The following is a 23,378-nucleotide window of genomic DNA, read 5'->3' on the forward strand; positions in this document are numbered from 1 at the left end:
TTTATTTCAGCCCTGCCTCTCTCAACCAGCATCTTACCTGCATCTGGAATTTTCCTAAACTCTTGAGTCACACATTTCCTCCTTCCCGTCTCCTCTATCCATAAGTGGCCAAACCTACCCACACAGTGAATTTCATTAGTTTAACTCACAGAGGGCAACCTATTCCAGAATTCTTCATTATCCTTTTTGGTCACCACTAATTCATTGATTAAAGAAACAGGAATTAGGATAGAGCCATAAAGACTTCTCATGAAAATGGCATTAACACCACAACCTTCCCTCTTTGTTTTAAACCTGTCAGCAAGCACACACACATTTAATTTGAATGAGCTGAGTGCAGTTAAAAATGAAAGGAACCATATATCGACTAGAAATGGGCACAGCTTTCAATGACACTAGAGCTGAAGGTTGGTCCTGTGTCACATTGTCCACTGGCTTGATGACGGGTCCTGCAAGGTCCTCTGCATGGCCATGGAGGTCAGGCCACTGCGGTGAGAGATGCTTCTGGACAGGAAGTTCCAGGAAACCAGATGGAGACAACTTTTAGAGCTGCCAGACAGAGAGAAAAAAAAAAAATGAAGGGAAAACTTGGACAAGAACCTACTTACGATTCCACAGCAAACTGTCATTTTTAATCATGTGAAAAAACATTAACACCAAAGAAGATAGCAACAAACCACAAAATGGAATAACTCTCCTCCCAACTAGGGAGATAGTGGGGTGCAGACTTGTCCTGCTCAAGTTTGATGCATATCACAATCACCGGGGGATATTGTTAGAAATACAGACCATAGCCCTGCAAGTGCCAGAATAGGCGTGGAATTGCCAGATACAATGGAAGACAATGAAAATCTTTTAGCATTAGTATGACTCAAATATTGCACGCGATACACTTATCCATGTAATATTATATCTATGCAAAAATAATGATTCATTGTTTATTTAAAATTCAATTTTAACTAGTCATCCTTTTTATTTCCTTTTGGTTTTTGCTAAGTCTGGCAAGCAACTCTGCTTCCCACAAAGTGGAATAATAGACCATTCTGAAATGCTCTTAACATAAGGATGGGTAAGGGCCTCAAAGAGGTAAAGGAAGAAATAACATCCATTTAATCGAACCACAAAAGCATGAATTAAAACTGGTCAGAGTAGCCAATCACCTCCGGAAACAATAATGTACTTTGCCACGGAAATTAACTTTTTGCAAGTTAACAAACTAGATAAACTCATGACAGGGCAAAGTTAAAGTAAGAAAGGATATGGTATGAAGCAAATGATCTGGAATGCTCTGCAGAGGGACATGGAGATAAAATGCACGAGAATTTAAAAGACACAGAGGGAAGAGCAGAAGGCTTCCTCGTGCATCTAACGGGAGCTCTGTTCGAGAAGATGCAGGGGCAGAAATCTGAATTAAAGGAAAATGGGTTCAGAGCTCTCCACAACTGAAGAAGGACAGAGGGACACCTACCGTGGTGATTACATAAGCACAAACAAAAATGCACATGTAGAATCCATATAGTAAAATGCAGAATGCCAAGGATAAAGATAAAATTTTTTTAAGCCACAAGAGAGAAACAGGTCAGACAGCTACAAAGGGAACATTTATGATGGTGGGGGTTTCACTGGGCCATTCAGGCTGGAAAAGCAGATGATAAAATCAAAAGAGAGTTTGCCACTCCCACCCCCCACAAACCCGCTTTGGTGGAACTACAGAGGCATGGGAGCCACCTGAGGGGACTTAAACCTCAAGGGTCCCAGTCCACACACCTTACCTGTCAGATTACAGCCTCTGAGGAAGGGACCACTGGTCTGCATGAACCTAAACGTGTGGGAAGGGGATGGGAATGGGGGGTACACTTCCTCTGACTCTAGTACAATGAAATTAAAAATCACCAATTACAGAAACTGATTTTAAAATTCAGATAGGTAAGTACATTCTGCAAAGATCAAAGGTAAAACAACAACAACAACAACAACAACAACTTGCCCCCCTAGATGATAAGACTTCCTAATAATTAAAACCGTGAGAGAGGTACAGGGGTAGACCTGCACCGCATAAAAAGCCCCCAAAACAGATCTGAGTACACGCCTATGAAATTTTAATACATCATAGAGAAGGAATTACAAATCAATAGGGAAAGGATGAACTGTTCAATAAATAGTGTTGAGACCACCAGCTTCCCATATGGAGAAAAAATGGAAAGATTAAATCCCTGTCAAATAGAAGGTACAAAAATTTATCCACATCAAGTTAAAGGTCAAAACATAAAAACATGAAACTCTTGGAAGAACATACTGAGATATGGATCATACCCTTAGAATATTGGAATGAGAAGGATTTCTTTTAAAAATCAGCATAAACATAAACATGCATATACTTGTAAAGAAAGGTTTATTTTTTATGTAATGAAATCTATCAGTCTAGAGATAAAAGCTATTAAGGAAGGACATGACATAAAGGTCTACACTGAAGTTTTCAAATCTTTTTTACAACAAATATTGGTATCAACAACATTAAAACAGGGACATCTGGGCGGCTCAGTCAAGTGTCAGCTCAGGACAGGATCTCTAGGTCCTGGAATTGAGTCCCACATTGGGGTCCCTGCTCAGCAGGAAGTCTGCTTCTCCCTCTGCCCCTACCCCCCGACACTTGTACTCTCTCTCTCTCAAATAAATAAATAAAATCTTTAAAAATAAACATTAAAACCTTAACCATATACTTCTCACTCTAGAAGAAACCAGTGTTACTAATTTCCTATGTGTTCTAGATGTATTGCTAAGAATTTTAGTAGAGTGAAGGGAACACAGACCTGAGACAACTTTTTAAGGTCAAAGAATGTACTTACACCCTCGTTGTAAATGTCACCAAGAGGGGTGTGGTCATCAGACTCAGCAGCACGTAGCAGACTTCCGCTAAGCACTAAGTGTCAGCCGCTACATTAAACTGTTTTCATGTAGCATTTCACTTAATAACCCAGTCCACCCATAGGAGGTAGTTACAACTGTTATCCCTATTTTTAGAGGAGAGGAAAGAAATGGAACTTTGGGAGCATAAGTGTTATGGGTTGAATTGTGTCCTAAAAATTCACCTGTGTGAGTGTATTTGGATAGAAGGACCTCAAAGAGGAAATGAAGGTATAATCAGGTTGTATGGTGGGCCCTGACCCAAGCTGAAAGGTGTCGTCAAGAGAAGAGGAGGTCTGGACCCAGGAAGAGATACCAGGGATGCACATGAACAGAGGGAAGATGCTGCTAGATCACCAGGAGAAGACAGCCATCTACAAACAAGGAGAGACGCCCCCCGGGGGGTGGGGAATACTAATACTAATTCTAATAATAATAATATTTAATTTGAATTAATTCAATTAAAATTAAATGAAATTTAAGAAAAAGAAGAGGAAACTAAAACTGCCAACACCTTGATCTTGAACTTCCACTTTCCAGAACTGTGAAAAAAACGATTTCTGTGGTTTGCACCACCCAGTCCCTGGTACTTTGTTCTGAACTAATAGAGCAATACACTAATTTGCCCAGTGTCACACCCCACCAATAATTTTGCCACCAAGAGCAGTACCTATATACAAATAATTTACACCCTTAAAATTGGCTTTTACCTCCCTGTTGGGAGGGGCAATTGCTTCCACCCACCTACTGATAGATGATCCTGGGAAAGAACCTCTCCTGACTTCAAAGACTCTGATAGCAGTTTACCCGTCAGTGCGAAGGGCCCCGTGTTGCTATAATCCTCTTTTCTTCTTCTCACATACAGAAAGCTAGGTGCAGGAGGGTTTACAGCTCTGCGTGCTGCCAGGAGTGCTAGAAAGGCAAACCAATCTTGTTCAGGGATTAGCAGCAATAAAGATCGGATTCTCCCTGAAGGAAATGCTTAGAAAATGATAGCAGAGCTGGCGGGTGGGAGCCAAGCAAGGGAACAACTTGTAGGGCCAAGCGGAACCTAAACTGAACCTTGACTATCCCTCCAGGGTTGACGCTGACCCAAGAAACTAGGGCAAGGAAGCCAATGGCAAGGGAAGAGCCTCCTCTCATTGATCCAGAGGCCCCTGAGATGGGGACGTGTGCAGCCTATTCAGAAGTATTGATGTCACCTACAAAGGAGGATGGAGTAGGGAGGAAAAGAAAGGCTCAGGATGAGCTAGAAGAAGTAGGTACCAAATTCTTGGGCTTGGTAAGATCCTTATTCATTTTTCTAAGCAGAGGTTTTAACCCTTTACTTGCCCCAGCCCTGGCTCCCCGCATGGCCAGAGGATGCCTGTGTCACCCATAAACTGGCCGACTGAGTGCAAGCCCAGCACACCCCCGCCTCCCTGTAAGAGGGAAGGTAGGTAGAGTAGGGCAACTTAGGACGCCTCTCTTGTCCTACGTTGCCCTATCTCTGAAGATTCTTCTGCTGCCTATGGACTGGCCATCTTCTCTCTCCCTTGGGACTTGTTTTATTTCTCAGGCTCATCTCCTGGCTTAATCACAGTCAGCTCTGTCCTTTCCTCATTTCCATAACCGACTCTCCATTTAAGTTACCACAACCTCGAGCTCTTGTCCCACATGAGTGGGCTTCCTGCTTCCAGCCTTCCAGCTCATTCACGCCCTTCATCCAGAATTGTCACGTTTACTCCTCTAGTAAGACTTCAACGATGCTTCCTTGTCCACAGGATACAATCCAAACAAGTTAACCTGGCGAACATGGCGGGCACCAGCTCAGCCCTCAGCTCTGTCCCCCGGCCCCAAGGAGCACACTGGAGTCAGCCTCCTTCTCTTCCTGAAGTTTCTAATGCTTGTCACACTCTCTTGACTATGGGTTCTGTCCATGCTGCTCTGTTTGTTTTTAAAGATTTTATTTATTTAATTATTTGAGGAAGAGCAAGAGAGAGCAGGAGCAGGGGGGGGCAGGGAAAAGCAGGCTCCCCACTGAGCAGGGACCCCCCCCTCACCCATGCAGTACTCGATCCCAGGACTCTGGGATTATGACCTGAGCCTAAGGCAGACCCTTAACCAATTGAGCCAGCCAGGCCCCCTGCTCCGTCTCTCAAAATGCTCTCCCCACCTCACCACCTGCCTCCTTCAGCCTCAATCAGCTCTTCCATCCAAATCCTGGTTAGACATTATTACCTCCTCTGTAGAGCTTTCCCTGCCTCCCTCTCCATGGACCAGACAGTCCTTGATTGTGGTCAGAGGCCGTGGGTGGGCTCCCCAGGGCACCCTTGCACCCCCAACAGGAGCATTTTGAAGAGGGAGTCTGTGAGGCTGTCCCTGCCATTAGCTTCTGTACTCATGTCCTATTGTTGCTGTTTCAAATCACCACACGTTCGGGGGCTTAAAATGACACAAATACATCGCCTTACCATACTGGAGGTTAGAAGTGGGAAAGAGGTGTGAGCGGGGCCCTGCTCCTTCCAGGGGTCCGAGGGGACAGTGCGTTTCCTCACTTCACCAGCTTCTGGAGGCCACCTGCACTCCTTGGCTTATGGCCCTTCCTCCACGACAGCCAATCTGTCTCGGACATTGACCCCTCCCGTAGGGAATCCTGTGATTCAACTGGACTCCCCCCCCACAGAACCCAGAAAAATCTCCCCATGGCAAGACCCTCAATTTTATCACATCTTGGCTATGAAACAGGTAACAGATTCATGGCTTCAGGGCTGAGGATGTGGACGTCTTTGTGGGGCCGTTATTCTGTCTGCCCCCATACCCCTCAAAGTAAGAAGCAGATCTTGTTTATAACTGTAGCCCAGTACATTATAAGCTGTAAACAGTAAATGGATTATGAAACAGATTATGAAACTCACGCTCAGGTGGATCTGTTCCCTCGGCCCACAAATAGGTTCAATTCTATCTTGTTCTGGAAAAGGAGGAGAGAGAGAATAAGAAGGAGGAGAAGGAGGAGGAGGAAGGGGAGTTACAGGAGGAGGAAGAACTAAAGAAAGATGACTTTTTATTTGATTCCTTCTAGAGATTGCCTGTCCTTTTCACCAAGTCTTTTGAAAAATTGTCCCACCTTCTTCCCTCAGCCCACCACAGCTGACCTCCCTATTTTTCAGCAACGTCTCCAACTAAAGTGGCTCAGAAGGTCCGCCATGATCTCTGCACTGGCCATGTTTTGATCTCCACAAATCCCTCCGCTGCATTCAACATAGTTGACTATTTGCCATTTCTCCAAGCCCTTTATCCCCTAGACTTTCCTGACCTGACTTCCTCCTTTTCCTCCCCATTCTGTTCTGATGGTGTCTTCCAGATTCCTCTTCTCTTGAAGTGTTCCTCCAGGTGTTCACTATAGGCTCTCCCCGAGTGATGGCATCCATTTCTCTGTGGTATGGACTCCCTAAGCTATGCATCCAGTCCCAGTGCTAACTACAGTAGTGTTCTATTGCAGTAAACAAATTACGACAAACTTAGCAACATTTATTACTTCACAGTGTCCTTGGCGCTACAGTCCAGGTAGGTCTGAGCTTTCCTCAGGGTCTCACGAAACCACTATCTAGATGTTGCCCTCCTACATTCCTTCCTGGAATTCAGCACCCCATTCCAAGCTCCACGTCATTGTTGGCAGGATTTAGGTCCTTGTGGTTATAGCACTAGGTCCCTGATTCCTTGCTGACTGCCAGCTACAGTCAGTTTCAGCTCCTAGAAACCCTTACAATTCTCAGCCATATTGCCCTCACAGGCCCTCTCAGGACACAACAGCTCACTTCTTTAGTGTCAGCAAGCAAATATCTCACTTTGAGTTTCTTCGTTCAGAGAAGACCCAAACCCTCCTTAAAGAACTCACCTGATTAGGTCGGACCCACCCAGGGTAATCTCCCATTTGATGTACTCAAAGTCAACTGATCAAAGGCTTAAATTACATCTATAAAATCCCTTCACCACCTATTCATGGAAGCGATGTCCCATCCCTTTTGGCAGATTCTATTGGTTGGAAGAAAATTAGAAGTCACCCCATATATATGCACTCAAAAAAAGAGGGTTTTACAAGGGCATGAGGCATTGGGACTCCTTTGAGAATTTTGTCTACCATACTGACCTTCAAATTTATCTATCCAGTTGCCTCCTAGTTATCTATCTGAGACATCACAGGTATTGATAAATAAATTTTGACCAAAAGTATATCAATAAACTTTTTCTTAAAATTTGCCCTTCTTCTTCTTTTCCAAAAGCCCATTAAACATGACCCAGCTACCCAAGCCAAAAGCATGGTGGTCATCTTTGACTCCTTATTCCTTCTCAAAACCCACATTCAGGCAACATGGAACTGAATTGACCCCCTTCTTCCTTTTCTACATCCTCATCCTTTTCAGGCAATGACCTTCCTTTACCTGGACAACTACAATAGTCTATAGGTCTTTAGTCCCCTGCTCTCAGTCTTACCCACCCAAATCCACACTACACTCAATGCTCTTTCACAGTTAAGATTATCTTCTTTTGTGGCTTTTGAAGCACTACAAAAATGTGGCAATGAGCATTTTCTATGAGGATGAGATACAACTTTCTAAGTTTAAGGTAGCCAGGCAGGACGGTCAAGATAGCAACGTCCAAACCAAGAAAAGAAGCTTAGCCTGAGTGCTGAGCTCCAAGGCCAGCCCTGGCTATGATTGGCTCCTTGAGTCTGATTTCCGCATCTGTCATTCATTCCATCCACCGTGCCTCTCCCTTAGAGTTACCAGGTGCGAAATACAGTCAATACCTGCAGAGCACAGGTGTTGTCATTTTTGTGATGCAGAATTTCATTAAAATGTCTCTCAAATTGGGGCTCCTGGGTGACTCAGTCTGTTAAGTGGCTGCCTTTGGCTCAGGTCATGATCTCAGGGTACTGGGATCAAGCCCTACTCTGGGTTCCATGTGCAGAAGGAAGTCTGCTTCTCCCTCTCCCTCTGCTGCTTCCCCTGCTTGTGCTCCCTCACTCTCTCCCTCTCTCTTTCTTTCAAGTAAATAAATAAAATCTTTTTAAAAAAATAACTCTCAAATTTAGGAGGACTGACGTAAGTTCTTCCACTGCCCTACCAGATGGATAATCTTCCACAGTATTTTTGATGGGACCATACACCTGCCCATAACTGTCTCTAAGAGGATTTATGAGGAAATTTCTCCAGTCCTATTAGAAAAATGGTGTGCAGTCAATTCACTAAATTATTTTTCCTCTCTGGCCGATCTGTTCTGCTTTTACACTGTGTCGATCTTCATGTTTGAACACTACAAAATACCTTAGTAACTAAAATGCAAAATTCACCTCAGCTTTGCAATGTCTTTAAGCTAATTTCTAAAACTATTGCAGCTCTTGCCAAGAAAGAGTAAGAATGTAATATTATTCCGATTTATCTCATATATTGTCAGGACACTTTCTTCAGAATTGATGAGCTGCATACCTTGCTCCAAAGTACATGAAAGATAGGATCTTTAAGGAATTCTGCCACACAGTTGGAACTAAATCAGCAAGTGTGTCTGGAGGAAAATCTATCATTTTGTGAAACCAATAAATATCTCCCCCTTAGCAAATGTACTGGCGATGGATCACGGAGAAAAAAATTACTTGATCTCTCTGTATGCAATAAAATACGTGAAGGTATTTCTGTTTTCTGACTTGGCATTTTGAATTCTCTTGAAAGACCGAGACCAATAGGTGAAAGGTTATGAGGAGAGATCAGAGTTTCCTGAGGGGCCCTGGGCTGTGGTAGCTGAGGCCCCATCCCCCCTCGCTTTGGTTTACCTCAAGTAGCCAGGGTGTGTCCGCGCATCCGCGAGCCGGTCTCCCTAAGCCTTCTGTGGAAAAGTCTTCCCAAGGACCTCCAGTGGTGGAAAGCTGGTACTGCAAGACCAGGTTGCCGGGCTTCGTCTGAGCCTTTCCTCAGTCTCCAGCCGCCCTCCCTGTGAACAGAGCTGGAGCCCCGAATCTCCACTGAGAAACGTGTAACAACTCTTTTACCTCGGACATTGTGCGCAGCTAAAAATGACAGTAAGCCGAGGACTCACGATCACTTCCTTCTCACCAAAACCCAATATACAGATGAGAAACGGAGGCCAAGAGCTGATGGAGGAGTTACCCCGAGGTCACACACCGGGTGGATAACAGAGCCAAGTTCGAGCCACCGGTCTCTCTATTTTCGTCAGTAGCTTTCAGACCTGAGTGTGTGTAAGAATCCCTGTGGGGCTTTTAAACGCAGATGCCTGGCCTGGTGCCGGAGTCCACGGGGCCCTGGAATCTGCATTTTAACCATCTCCCCCCTAGTGATTGGGAAACGCATCCAGCCTGAGAATGCCAGCTCTCAGGGAGGCAGAACTAATCTCCTCCCCCAGAGATGGCAACGTCTCCTAAGACCAGAAAGGGTCTTAAAACTCCTAGAAGGTGTTCACCAAATAAGATACGAGGGATGGATAAGCAAATAAACTCCTCAAACGCCGGAGCCTTGGCTCCTGCCTCTCCCTGTCTGGGACGGGCTTCCATGGCCATCCAGGTGAGGCTCTGGGCCTGCCTCCTCCAGCGACTGCCCTGACAACAAAAGCCTCCAGTGAGTGAACAAAGGGAATACGGGGCATCAACTCGATGACGTATTTGTCAGGCAGAGTTAAGCCAGGAGGCTTTTCTATAAGATCAAGACAGTGTTGGGCTCTATCTGCAGACTACTGAGGATATACGTTGGTCACAAGAATGTGAAAACTGCGCATCACATGGCAGAGCCCAAAGGAGGACAGACATAGGAAGGAAAGAGGCCATGAGTTAGGGTGCTTGAGTCATAGGTAAATGTGTGTGCGCCGTGTGTGTGTGTGTGTGTGTGTGTGTGTGTGTCTTTTTAAAATGCCCCTTCAGCAAAAGTGAATTTTTAAAAATTCAGTTAGAAAAGGCCCCCGTGCTCGTTGACAGCTGTGCAGCTCTGCTGGGTGCTCGGATGTGCAGCAGGTGCTAGGCAGAGACTAAATCCACGTTCACTTAAAAGCTCACAGCTCGTCTACTCTAGCTTGCAGTTCAGCGAGGTCGAAGTGGGTGGGTTTCAGAAACAAATCCCAGTTTTAGCCCAACCAAAAATTGTATCATGAACATTGGCAGAAGCCCCAGCAGCAAAGGTTTCCTGCTATAAGGGGAGCACTTGATAAACTTGTGTCCAGTGAGGGAATGTCTGTTGGTGTTTCCTGAGTCCCTAGATCCCTATGCTTGTATTGGGGCCAGACTATTTGGGACTTCCAGAACATACTCAGAGGCGCCTCACTTTCAAGATCTCCCCATTCCCCACTCATATCTGCCCCTCACATGAACTCAGGCACAGCACAGTTCAGAAGCTTTTGCCGTGAGGTCTTCAAATTCCTTCCCTCTGCCGATAGAATTACCTTTTCCTTCTCTTTCCTTCCACGACATCCTGCTCATGGGAATATTGGCAATGCTAAGTCATCTCGTAAACCTCTCCTGTTAGATTGCAGGCTCACTCAGGGCAAGGATACCATATACACTCTTTACTTCATTCATCAAATGTCTCCTGACTCCCAGGGGCCATGTGTTGTGCTAGGACTAGAGAAACAAGTGCATAAAACACAGATAACCTTGCCCTCATCAACCGGAGAATCTAGTAAGAAGGAAATCATTCAGTAACTAATGAAAATTAGGGTAAGTGTTATGAAGCAGTTCAGGGTCCCGAGAATGAATATAACAAGAAATCTAGTTCAGGAAAATGGGAAAGGTTTCTTCGCAAAAGTGACCTTTATTTAAGCCCTAAAAGCTGAGTGAGATATTAATTAGCAGAGAATCGAGATTTCTGAGCACACTGGGCAGAAAAAACTGACAGCCATGTGTTTCCAACCAACCTGTCCATTACCGTACAGAACACATCCTGCTCAAAACCTACTGGAAATTTCTTTGCACATATTCAATCCTAAATAGATATTCACTGGATCAATGACTTTAGTGGAAATATACTGTCCCAAACCGCTGTAAGTTTTATGGTGCAGGTTAGGGCTTCAACAAAGATAGGCAGTCTAAAAATGACAACCCACTCAAGAACTGTTCACCTAGAATCTGGTACTTGGCAGAGGTTCGATGAAACTTGCCAAATCTAGTGGAAATAAGTTGGGGAAAAAATGCAGGTCTGAGAATTTAATTAATTCAACTATTTATACATTTGATATTTATTTTACTAAGTACCTCTTATGTACTTGAAAATTTCCCAGACATAGTCTATACGTATTTGAGCTTATAGATTAATGAGAGGTATGTAACTCATCAAATACGTAATCCACCAAAAGAGGTAAAATTATATTAAAACATAAGCAGAATTCAAATATGGAAAGATCAATGAGTTTCAAGACCTTTAACAACAAAAATGTAAAAGACATGTTCAGTGTAAAAACATTCTTCCCTCATGTCCATTAGGATAGCTATTTTTAAAACAAACAAAAACCAAAAATAAATGTTGGCGAGGATATGAAGAAATCCAAGCCCCTGTGCCCTGCTAATCGCAATGTAAAATGGTATAGCTGCTGTGAAAAACAGCATATGATGTTTTGGAAGGCCTGGGTGGCTCAGTCAGTTAAGCCGAGGCCTTCTGCTCAGGTCATGATCCCAGAGTCCTGGGATTGAGTTCCGCATCAGGCTCCTTGCTTGGCAGGGAGCCTGCTTCTCTCTCTGCCTCCGCCTGCCACTCTGCCCGCTTGCGTGCTCTTGCTCTCTCTCTCTCTCTCACTCTGACAAAAAAATAAAATAAATAAAATCTTAAAAAAAAAAAAAAACCAGCATATGATGTTTTACCAGAATTTACCAGAATTTTCCAGAATGACCACATGATGCAGCAATCCTACTTCAGGGTGTATATCCCAAAGAACTGAAAACAGGAATTCAAACAGATATTCTCACACCTGTGTTCATAGCAGCACAATTCACAATACCCAAAGAGTGGGAGTAACCCAAATGTCCATTGACAAATGAATGGATAAACAAAATGTGGCATATACATACGGTGGAGTGTTTATTATTCAGCCTACACGGTGAGCTACAACATGTATGAAACTTGAAGACACTATATGCTTAGTGAAATAAGCCAGTGGTGAAAAACCAAACATCTCATGATTCCACTTACATGAGGTACCTAAAATAGTCAAATTCATAGACAGAAAGTAGAATAGAAGCTATTGGTTACTATGGGCTGGGGGGAAGGGGCGAATGGGGAATCAGTGTTTAATGAATTAAAAAATTTCAGTTGGACATGATTTGAAAAGTTCTGAATTTGGATGACTGATGGTTGTACAACAATGTGAATGTGCTTAATACTACAGAGCCTTACACCGAAAAATAGTTAAAAGAGCACAGTTAACGTTCCATGCATTTAACCACGTTTTGACATTGAAATGGTTTTTGAAAAGCATTCTCCTCATTAGGCCTAATTCCCTCATGAGGTAAACTTCACGAGTTCCTGAAATTCATGGACCTCGGCAAATTTTCCAGTCCTTTCAACCAACTGAACAACTCCATCCACCTCTAATTTTTTTTTTTTTTGGTAAGTACTTCTTTTTTCTGAAAAGTTCAACTATTTCCTCTGGCTTAAAGAACAGATTCTGAAACAAATACACCCTCAAATTATAATTTACAAATGGGACATCCATAAACTAACTCCCAGTTTTGCTTTGGTTTGGGATTTTTTTTTTTTTTTAATGGTGAAAGCTCTTGAAGAAACCAAAAGAAAGATGCTAAGTACAGTAGGTGATCTATTAGTAGGACAGCTTGACCTTATGAGAGCCTATTGAAGCTGGATTCCACCACGGTGGAAATTGCTTTAATGTAGCTAGACAAAGCAGTATGTGGCACTCCCCATTTATTTTGTTATATGAAATTGATTCTTTTCTTTTTTAATGAAATGATAATGTACTTAATGTCATCTGCAGAATGTTTAGGAGGTCATTATATTATTCCCACATTTAACATTTTCCTACAGAAATAGTCAAGTTCTGTAGACATGCTAAAAAGCCCTTAATGTGTTAAGTACTACACGTTTTTATAAGATAAATAATTTACATTTGTAGCCCCTGATGATACTACTTGAATATTTTGCCAGCAGAAGACAGCCACAGGTTTCTTGGGAAGTCATCAATTTTGCCTTCAGTGACAAAGCTGCCTCTCTAAATTTGTGTAATTTGCTTTTTAAAATCAGTCTTTGCCTGATTTTGGACCTCGGCAAAGAACATAGGCACCCTGGGGTTTGGTTAGCGAGAACTGCAAAAATAATCATGAATTTCTTTTCTCAGTGTCCCTCAATAAGCTTGTCGGTGATGACAGTTCTGTGTACGAAGCTCTCCCACCTATGATCAGCTGGTGTTGAGCAAAACTCAGGAGGGTAACACTGTGAAAAGAGCACCAGCTTTGAAGCTGGGAAACTGCAATTCAGATTCCAGCCCAACGAGTGGAGGAATCTTGAAAAATTGCTTAACTCTCCTTGGCCTTGGTTTTCTCACCTGAAAAATGGGCCAATATCTCCTACAGGGCAGAGTGTTGGTAAGAATTAAACAGGATCTCTTATGTGGACGTACTGAGCTCTTAACAGTGAGTCACGAGTATTAGTTGAATCTTTCTGTAGGGCTCTTGTAAGCAGTCATCAATACAATGAATTTGCACTTACAACTCTACTGTGTGCCTAGCTTTGTGCTGGGGATAAAATTTTGACATAAGAGAGTTAACAATCTATCACAAGACATGAATAAGAATAATATATAAGAACGTTAAGAAAGCAGGAGAAGGGGCCCTTGGTTAGCTCAGTCGGTTAAGTATCTGCCTTCAGCTCAGGTCGTGATCTCAGGGTCCTGGGATCGAGTCCCGCATCAGAGGTCCCTGCTCAGTGGAGAGTCTCCTTCTTCCTCTCCCTTGGCCTCTCCTCCTGGCTTGTGCTCTCTCTCTCAAATGAATAAATAAAATCTTAAAAAAAAAAAAAAAGATAGGAGAAGAAGTAAGATAACCAATGCTAATTTAGTTGGGACAGGCTCTAAATGTTGAAGCAGTCCCCTATGAGCCTGGCTTGCCTGGAGGTCTTCTTGGAGGAAGAAGGAAGTGAGGAGATACCAGGCTCCTATGGTGACTGGGTTTAGATTGCCAAGGTAAAAAATATAGGGCACTAAATGTAGTAACTAGAGCACAGAATTTTTAAAAACATGATCTCCTTGGGCTATGACCACATTGGCCATAAGCATAACTTCCCTCATCATCACTGAGTCATCCTCTCATTTATGCTAGAAAGAAATATTTGAACATAGTCTGCCACTTCTATCAACCATAGCTATCCTATCCTCTCTTCTTTGCTGTTTAGATTTTTGTTTTGTTTTGTTTTTGTTTTTGTTTTTTCATGAAGGATTATTAGTTGGGTGTGGACCTGAGTGCCAACATCACCCTTCTTCTGGGGCTTTGAAAGATGCATTTACCTTTCCTTACCTGCCACTGCACAGAACCTGGCTCTGTACTGTGCTGCTATTACTACTTTGACTGGGGGTCCGAGCTTCCTGTTTTTAAGGTTAGCTAACCCATGGCAATTACCTCTGTCCTTAATGACAATAGGTCCTTGATCTTTAGATGACCAGAAAAATGTGGTCCCATTACAAACCCTTTGGAGAAGGTTGATTTATCAAAATTAACGGGTGTTGGGGTGCCTGGGTGGCTCAGTGGGTTAAGGCCTCTGCCTTCGGCTCGGGTCATGATCCCGGCATCCTGGGATCGGGCCCTGCATCGGGATCTCTGCTCGGTCAGAAGCCTGCTTCCCTTCCTCTCTCTCTCTGCCTGCCTTTCTGCCTACTTGTGATCTCTGTCTGTCAAATAAATAAATAATAATAATAAATCTTAAAAAAAATTAACGGGTGGATTTATTTCATTCTGCTGGAGCTTTTGTTTTGTTTTGTTTTGTTCTGTTTTGTCTTCCTTCTTGAGGTACAGAGATGGATCATTGCAAAGGAAGTCAAGGAAATGATCACTATTTAGGAAATTTCACCATGATTAGTTGTGGCTAATCATATCTTGAAAACATTTTCCAACTCCAAAACCTTATTCTGTGTTGCCAAATGTTAAATTATGATTCAGCTCCAATCGGAAATAAAATCATAATTCTAAATATCGGACATGGAGTAGTCAATAATGATAAGAAGTCTTGCTTCCCATTTCCCATATGTGTCCCAGACCATGTTAGCTTCCCATGTGTGAGGCCCCACGGCCACTTGTGGAGGTGACCACATTTAGCCATGCACTTGGAATTAAAGGCAGCTCCATCTCTGGTAGTGTCTTGGCAGTCACTTTTCTGCAAGCTGGTTTTGCAAAAAACAAACAAACAAAAACAAAAAAATAAAACTAGCTTGAGTTTCAGTCTGCCCACTGCACCAGGTGGTAGAGCCAAGAGCATGAGTCCCCACAGGACAGCAAAATGCAAGCATGACATAGATGAAGCGAAGCATAGTAAGGAGATGACTGAAGCCAACAGATTATTCCCTACAAGAAGAACCATTCAAGACAACAATTTTCAGTAGTGTCAAGGGAGAGGAAATCATAAGAAGATTCTAGAAATCATAAGAAGAAATCATAAAGATTCTAGCAAACCACAATAGAATCTTTAACTCAAACTACAGAAAAAAAAATTGAAAGAATGCAATCTATTAGGTAATATGATTTACTAGATATAATTTCATGTTTATACATGCAAGCTGTCATCTAAGAGGAAATAAATAAATATGAGTTAATATATTTTCATGAGATATTCTGGGACTTAGATAATCATATTGTCATCTTCACTGACTAGCAAGAAATAGTTTTTTTAAATTATTCATTTATTTGACAGAAAGAGACAGAGAGAGAGCACAAGCAGGGGAAGCAGGCAGAGGGAGAAGGAGAACCAGACTCCCCACTGAGCAGGAAGCCAGATGCAGAACTCAACCCCAGGACCCTGGGATCATGACCTGAGCCAAAGACAGACACTAAACTGACTGAGCCTCCCAGGCAACCCAAGAAATGTTTATATTTTTTAAAAAACCATATTGAGTTAAAAAAAAAAAAAGAGTATACTGTGCTGTATGACTTCTGAGCTGGAAAGTTAATGGTCAAGGAAAAAAAGGATGCCTTTTGCTCCAATTACAGGCTCTTGAAATGGCAAACCTGGTTTTTTTCTGCCCTACTGCTAGGTGAGTATCTATAACAAGTAATATTTTGCCTGCCAGGCATAGCATTCAAATTTCATAAGCACCAGCCTTCCCCACTCCCAGTGAATGATGCTCTTTGGGAAGAGTTCATCTCAGCCCCTAGTTACAGGGCAGAACGTTTATTAGCTAAGCTACGGTCACAGTGAAGCCCAAGCATTCGGTAGTTAGGGACAAAGTCCAAACCTGGCAGGAGGATCCAGGCAGACAAGCTCTCTGCCCCACGTGGTGATCCAGGGATCTGAATTGCTTTCATCTGTCTGTACCCCCGTAGCCTTTCTCAGTTCTCACAAGCATGAGGTACAACCATTCCAGATGCCCTGGTACCAAGCTAGATGCATAGGAGGGAACTTAATGCATTATACCCAATGGATTTTTGAGGACACTGGGGCTTCACTCCTTCCTGGAACTCCCTATTGGAAAGGCTGCTAGAAAACAATCCGCATGGATGAAGCAGGGAACACCAGCCCTGTATCCGCTTTTCCGCAGGTGGGAAAAAGGCAGAGCAAGCTGAGGTAAGCACGTGCTTAAAGCAATGCAGAAGTTGTACGTGTTACTCCCACTCACACTGCGTTGCTGAAGAAGTGGCCACACATAGTTGCAAAGGAGGCTGAGAAACATGTTCTCTAGCTAGGTGGCCATGTGCCTGGCCAAAACATTTGGGGATGTTACTGCCAAAAGAACAAAGAAGAAAGTATATAGTGGGTAGTAAATAGCAGGATCTGCTTCAGTCATAGTGACTGAAGTATAGTAATCAACATATATGTTCATTCCTTTACTCCCTGTGCCCTGCCCGCCCACATCCCCTCCGCCACCCCACCCCGGCATCCTATCCCCCGCCCCCCGCCAAACACACCTGAGCTGGAGACAGTGCATGCTGTGTGGATCTTATCTCTCCTGGTGGAGTAGGGGAAACAGGTAAAAACAAGTAAACCTGACAATAACCTTCAAGCCCCCAAGTCAGACTGTGTCTAAGGGCTTCTAAAATACATGAGCTTCTTATGCTTAGGGCAATTTCAGGTCAGTTTCTAACTTTTGCAATAATGTGAGTCCTCAGTAGAGAACAACAGCTCTATGGGCTGATAGAAAATTGTGATGTGTATTTTTCTGCCATTAATAATAAAAACCTTGGGGTGCCTGGGTTGTTCATTAAGCGTCTGCCTTCGGCTCAGGTCATGATCCCAGGGTCTTGGGATCAAGGCCCACATTAGGCTCTCTGCTCAGTGTGAAGCCAACTTCTCCCTCTCGCACCCCCTCTGCTTGTGTTCCCTCTCTCACTGTGTCTCTCTCTGTCAAATAAATAAATAAAATCTTTAAAAAATAATAATAAGAAGAAGAACCTTAACCAGCATTTATTGTGCGGTATAATAGGAGTTAGAGAATTAAAAAGCTTTCAAACATCTCTTTTAACCTGTATAACACCTTATTACCTATGCAGTGTGTATCACAATCGCTGTTTCTTTAAATGATTTGGTACCTGTTTGTACCCATCCCCTTAGTAAAAAATAAACTCTGTGATGACAGAGACTGTGTCCTAACACTAGAGTCTAACACAGTACTGGCATGTAGCAGTTGTTCAATAAATTTTTGCTGTATGAGTCAGTGAATTCATGACTGGAAATTTTATCCTCTTAATTATTTTGCAATGTTCCTTTTCTAAAATTATAAAAATCATCTTGTTTTGAAAATTTAAAGTTATATTGTCTAGTCCATTCACCCAGTGGAAAAAGAAACTGAAACCCACAGCAGTAATGGAAATTTTCCAAGGTCACCAAAAAAACACCACGGAGACGATCTCAGTAGAAGTGATTAGATACAAATGTTCTAATCACATACTTGTAAGAATATACACATATGTATATATACACCTTAAATTCACACATATAAATAGCATATATACTACATACATACATATACTTACTATATACATTATACATGTTACTACATATATATTCATATGTGTATGTGTGTGTGTGTATATATATATATATATATATATATATTCTATTCATTCATTTTTAACTGTTTTCAGTAAAATGATTGGTCTAAGACATCCAGTCTGTCATTACTAGAAATAGAAAATATCCAGAAAATTGTAAAGGAAGGAGTGGGAGCAGGGCTCCAAATCCTGGCTCTTTGACTATCAAACCAGACTGAGTTGCTAAATAATTTTGTTGTGGAAAATGAATGAGAGAAGTCAGGTGCCATATATGTCACAAAGCCTGGAACACAATGGTTGCCTTTCTCCTTTTATTATTCTACGGAATGATTCAGTTGGAAGGCTTTTTCATGAGGGGCAAGTTGAGCATGTGTCGGGTGAAATCGTATGTTGGGTGGACGAAAGGTGGCCTGAGGTGGGGGACTACATAATAGGCAAGAAGGAAATGAGGTTTCTGAGAGCGGATCTTTTGTGCCTCTGAGCTGGAGTGAAAATGGGATCGGCTGGCATGGTTACGTGGATAGTCATTTTGCTCCCTTTTGTCTGCCTGTATAATTAATTTCTATTTTTTATGACCCAGTTCACATGTCACCTCAGAGACAAAATGCTTGTTAGATGAATGAATGAGTGAATGAATGAATGAAACCGTTTGTCAATCAGTTTTTGGTGGGAAAAAAATATTTTCATGCCTTGGAAAATGTTTGGAAACACCACTCTACAATTATTCTCAGTGCTGTACTTCAGGCTTCCATCTCAGGTTGCCAGTTATATGTGAAAATACGTCCAGCTGTGTACTCCAGGATGGCGGGAAATGAACAACCCCGAAACGGTCTTGAACTTCCTTTCCCCACCTTCTGACACATCTACATTTAACACTCTAGAGCACTCTATCTTTAAAAAATCTCAGAAAAGACAGAACAGTTTTTCCTCAGTCTCACGGCCCTTCCTGCCCCAAATTCTTCCTCACACTTCAGTTAAATCCCTTCTGAAACTACAAAGCTACTTGAACCGTGTTTGGGGTTCTACATTTTTAAAAGTCCATCTGTCAGAATCTCAAGCTTCTTTTAAGGGCTTTGTCGTAATTACCTACAATTAGTCTTTCCTTCCTTCCCTCCTTCCTTCCTTCTTTGCTCCCACCCTTCCTCTTTCCCTCCTCCCTCTTATCTCTCAATCTTTCCTCAAATGGCTACAGTTCCCAATCTCCAGTGTTCTAGTGTGCTTTTCCCCTAGCAAAACCCCAAGGATGCTGCATATGAGGAAATCCAGCCCAACGGACCCTGATCCTAGGAAGGCAATTTGTCTGACATTTTCTCTCTTTTCTCATCCCTTCAACTTTGCGTGTCTCCCCCAATGCATCTTCAGATGCTTGTCCTTTCTTGTCTTTCCTCCTCAGTGTTCATGGTTCTTCAAATGTGCAGAGAAGGAACAAAAATGGCACCTTTTCTTGAGAGGAGTTTGCATTTGCATTACATTTTCATTTCATTACGTGTCTGTGCAGATCTACAGAGATACGACATCAATTCACTCAGCAGAACGTTTTAATCTCGCAGCAGGTAAATGCCAGCTGCAGACAGAGCCTTTATCCCATCTGCCCTTACTTGATTCTCCTCTTCAATTCCAAGCACATTTATGGTAATGAGCTAGCCTGGCTGTGCACTTCTCTGTGACCCTTTCCCCTCAGGCCATGCAGTGTTGGTGTGAGATGTCAGAGAGACATAAATTCCCATTCCAGAGATTTCGAGTGGAAGGCATGGAGGCCTCCTCCCCACTCCTATTAGCCCTGCTGGGCAGCCCCACTTACACTGTCCTTATCTCAGTGGCCGCTCACCGGGCCAAGTTATGGCAGCCATATTTCAAGTGGCAACCAGGGAGGAAGCAAGATTTGGAGTCATGGCAGTAATACTACAACTAACATTTGTATAGCCTTTAAACCTTGAAAAGGGCTTTCACATTAGCCTACTAAATCATCACAGTCATTCCAGAAGCTAGGTATTTGTGTTATTATTCCCATTTCACAAATAAAGAAATTGAGCCCTGGAAAGTTATTATAAATAATCTAAGATTACACTGACCATAAATAACTGAGCCTGGTAGACAAATCCAAGACTCTTAACTCCAGAACCCACATTCCTAGTACTTACCTAAAATAGTCTTATCATATGGTTTCACTTACTTGTGGAGCATAAGGCATAACAGGGAGGACATTAGGAGAAGGAAAGGAAAAGTGAATTGGGGGAAATCGGAGGGGGACACAAACCATGAGAGACTGTGGACTCAGAAACAAACTGAGGGTTTTAGAGGGGAGAGAAGTGGGGGGTTGGGTGACCCTGGTGGTGGGTATTAAGGAGGGCATGTATTGCATGGAGCACTGGGTGTGGTGCATAAACAATGAATCTTGGAACACTGAAAAAATTAAATTTAATTTTTAAAATTAATTAATTAATTAATTAAAACAGTCTTCAATACAGCCTTCATGAACAGCACCTGGGCACAGTAAGTATAGAAAACCTAAAACTCATGTATACGCTTTACTCTACATGTAGAATTTCTTGTGATTTATTACAAGAAGTTAACCAAAAATATACATCAAATGTACTTATAGGAATTTCCGTAAATGTGGAAATGTCATGAAATTGCACACTAATGAATGTTTAAAAATAGGGATAATGTAAAAATATTAGCCTACATTCATATGATGTGGTACCATTTTGCCATTAAGACTTGTATTTTCAGGGGCACCTGGGTGGCTCAGTGGGTTAAGCCTCTGCCTTCAGCTCAGGTCATGATCTCAGGGTCCTGGGATCAGCCCCGAACCGGGCTCTCTGCTCAGCAGGGAGCCTGCTTCCCCCTCTCTCTCTGCCTGACTCTCTGCCTACTTGTGATCTCTCTCTCTCTCTCTCACTCTGTTAAATTAAAAAAAAAAAATTCTTAAAGACTTGTATTTTCAAATGGACTTTAAACATAATTGTTGTATAACATTGAATAAAAATTAAAGCACATCAGAAACCTATAGAGTGTGATCCTGATTTGATTTGGAAAATACGTATCTAGAAAAAAGAAAGTATTGTATAAATACATATGCACATACATGTATGCATACACATGTAAACATATATACACACATGTATTCATGAAAATATTACAGATAATATTTATTCTCTTGAATATTCCCTGAAAAAATTCAAATTGTTCAAATTATATAAATGAATATGCATTCATTTTAATCATCAGAGAAAAAAATAAACTAATTTTTCAAAAGTTTGTCAAATAATCCCATTCTCCATAAATATTTCTTTACTCCTTTCAGGACTTATTTTTCCAAATAGTCCATCATCGTTTGTGTCTGTGGCTAATTCGAACAACCTGGCTGTGCAAAGCCCCCCCTTCTATCTCTCAGGCAGGTACATCCAGTAGCATCTTTTGGTCAGTGGTGGTGTGTCAGGTGCAAGGGAAGACAATTAGGGAATTTGGTTTCTCTTTAAGGGGCTCTATGACTTGCAGTTTTCTCCCCTGGCAGCTGATCCCCAGCAGAGATACTACCCAGTAACCCACAGTGTCTATTGGGGCACTTATGACCACTTCTTGGTCTTCCCTCAACCCTACTGCAGCCCACATCATTGGCTAGAATCTTCCCTCAACCCTACTGCAGCCCACATCATTGAGTGGCAGTTGCTCTTGTGCCTTTTTCAGAGTATCTGCTGGGTCTTCAATGCCTGACAAGGAGTGAAGCTGTGTGTGAGACCTAGAAACTTGGTCTTTATCACACACAGGCGTGCCTCGGCCTCACCGTAGAGGAAGAAAGCCCTCACGCAGACTCACACAGAAGGAAACCATTGGACAGAAGATGTCCACATGAGTGCTCCTCTGTTCTCCTCAATCTCCACCCTCTTCCTTCGGTCCCCACTCCCAGTGTCCGTCAGGTGCCTGGACTCTCCCTCTCCTCTTGAGAAAGGGAGTCCACTCCTTTGCAAGACTCTTTGTGTCTTGCAAACTCCAGCGCCTCAAGTATAGGCTGGGAGTTAATACAGTTTTTCCTTTGCTGAATCCAAAGGGCATCCAGTGGGCTCTGCCATTACTGGGGGGAAGAGGCAGTTCAAGCTCTCATGACAGTTCAGTCTCCTCACCTGAAAGTTGTGGCCAATTTCCTCAGAGGTTTCCTATGAAGCTAGAAAAGTTCCCTAAAGCAAACCTTACTTTTTCTAAAACAACATATTCTGGTTATTTTCATATGAGAAAAACATGTTCTCCCATTAGCATGTCTTTTATTACACCTGGAATTCGGGTGTTAAGGGTCATTTGATAGATGATATAGGTATATATAGAGAGATAGATAGGGATGCCTGGGTGGCTCAGTTGGTTAGGCATCTGCCTTCAGCTCAGGTCATGATCCTGGGGTCCTGGGATCGAGTCCTGTATCAGGGTCCCTGCTCAGTGGGGAGTCTGCTTCTCCGTGTGTGGGTGTGGGTGTGGTCTCTCTCTCTGTCTCTCAAGAAAATAAATAAATCTTTTTAAAAAGAGAGAGAGAGGGATGCCTGGGTGGCTCAGTTGGTTGGACGACTGCCTTCGGCTCAGGTCATGATCCTGGTGTCCTGGGATCGAGTCCTGCATCAGGCTCCCAGCTCCATGGGGAGTTTGCTTCACTCTCTGACCTTCTCCTCGCTCATGCTCTCTCTGTCTCTCTCTCAAATAAATAAAATCTTAAAAAAAATATATTTAAAAAGAGAGAGAGAGAGAGATAGAGCTATATACAGGGAGAAACGCACTCTCTCTGCCCATGTGTGTTTATATATACACATATGTGGCCTGTTTTATACATATAATAAATACCATTGTAGCTGAAAATGACTCTGATATTCAGGGGTAGGAGAAGTATTAGATCCAATTAGATTCTCTCTGAGATTCAAATCTTTTCCTTAATAGAATGAAGGGGTAGGAGACACAAATGCCAAGAGGAGGGAAACAGACGCATAGTGCACCCTCCTTCTGAAGACCTAATTCTATGTATGGCTTCTTCACTCAGAGCTGTAATAGTAGCTTCTCTGTGAGATCTTCCAACCTTTCTAAAAGTTAGCATTTGCTCCATAACATCCCACCCCATGATTTAGCTGCTTATAACAACAATCTTTTACTTAGCTCATCTTGTAGGAAGTGCGAGAGTCACTAAAGAAAATTGACTATGCTGGGTGTAATTCTGACAAACAAAAAAATTGGTTGTGGCAGTAAATGTGATAGGAAACTCAGAACAAATTTATCACATCGTATAAGAGTTAAGAGTCAATGATAACAATTCAATGGA

At 42.5% G+C, this 23,378-nt stretch overlaps 1 long non-coding RNA gene across 1 annotated transcript; it reads right to left on the bottom strand.

The window, feature by feature from the left end:
- Window positions 1–262: 262 nt before the first annotated feature.
- LOC131828057 (uncharacterized) lies at window positions 263–6,390 on the bottom strand. Its single transcript, XR_009352208.1, has 3 exons — window positions 6,200–6,390; window positions 5,802–5,854; window positions 263–549 (listed from the first exon to the last, which is right to left on the bottom strand). It is a non-coding gene; the product is annotated as an uncharacterized LOC131828057 (long non-coding RNA).
- Between the last annotated feature and the right edge of the window lie 16,988 nt (window positions 6,391–23,378).

This window comes from Mustela lutreola, chromosome 3 (genome assembly GCF_030435805.1).
Source record: "Mustela lutreola isolate mMusLut2 chromosome 3, mMusLut2.pri, whole genome shotgun sequence".
Classification (NCBI taxonomy): domain Eukaryota; kingdom Metazoa; phylum Chordata; class Mammalia; order Carnivora; family Mustelidae; genus Mustela; species Mustela lutreola.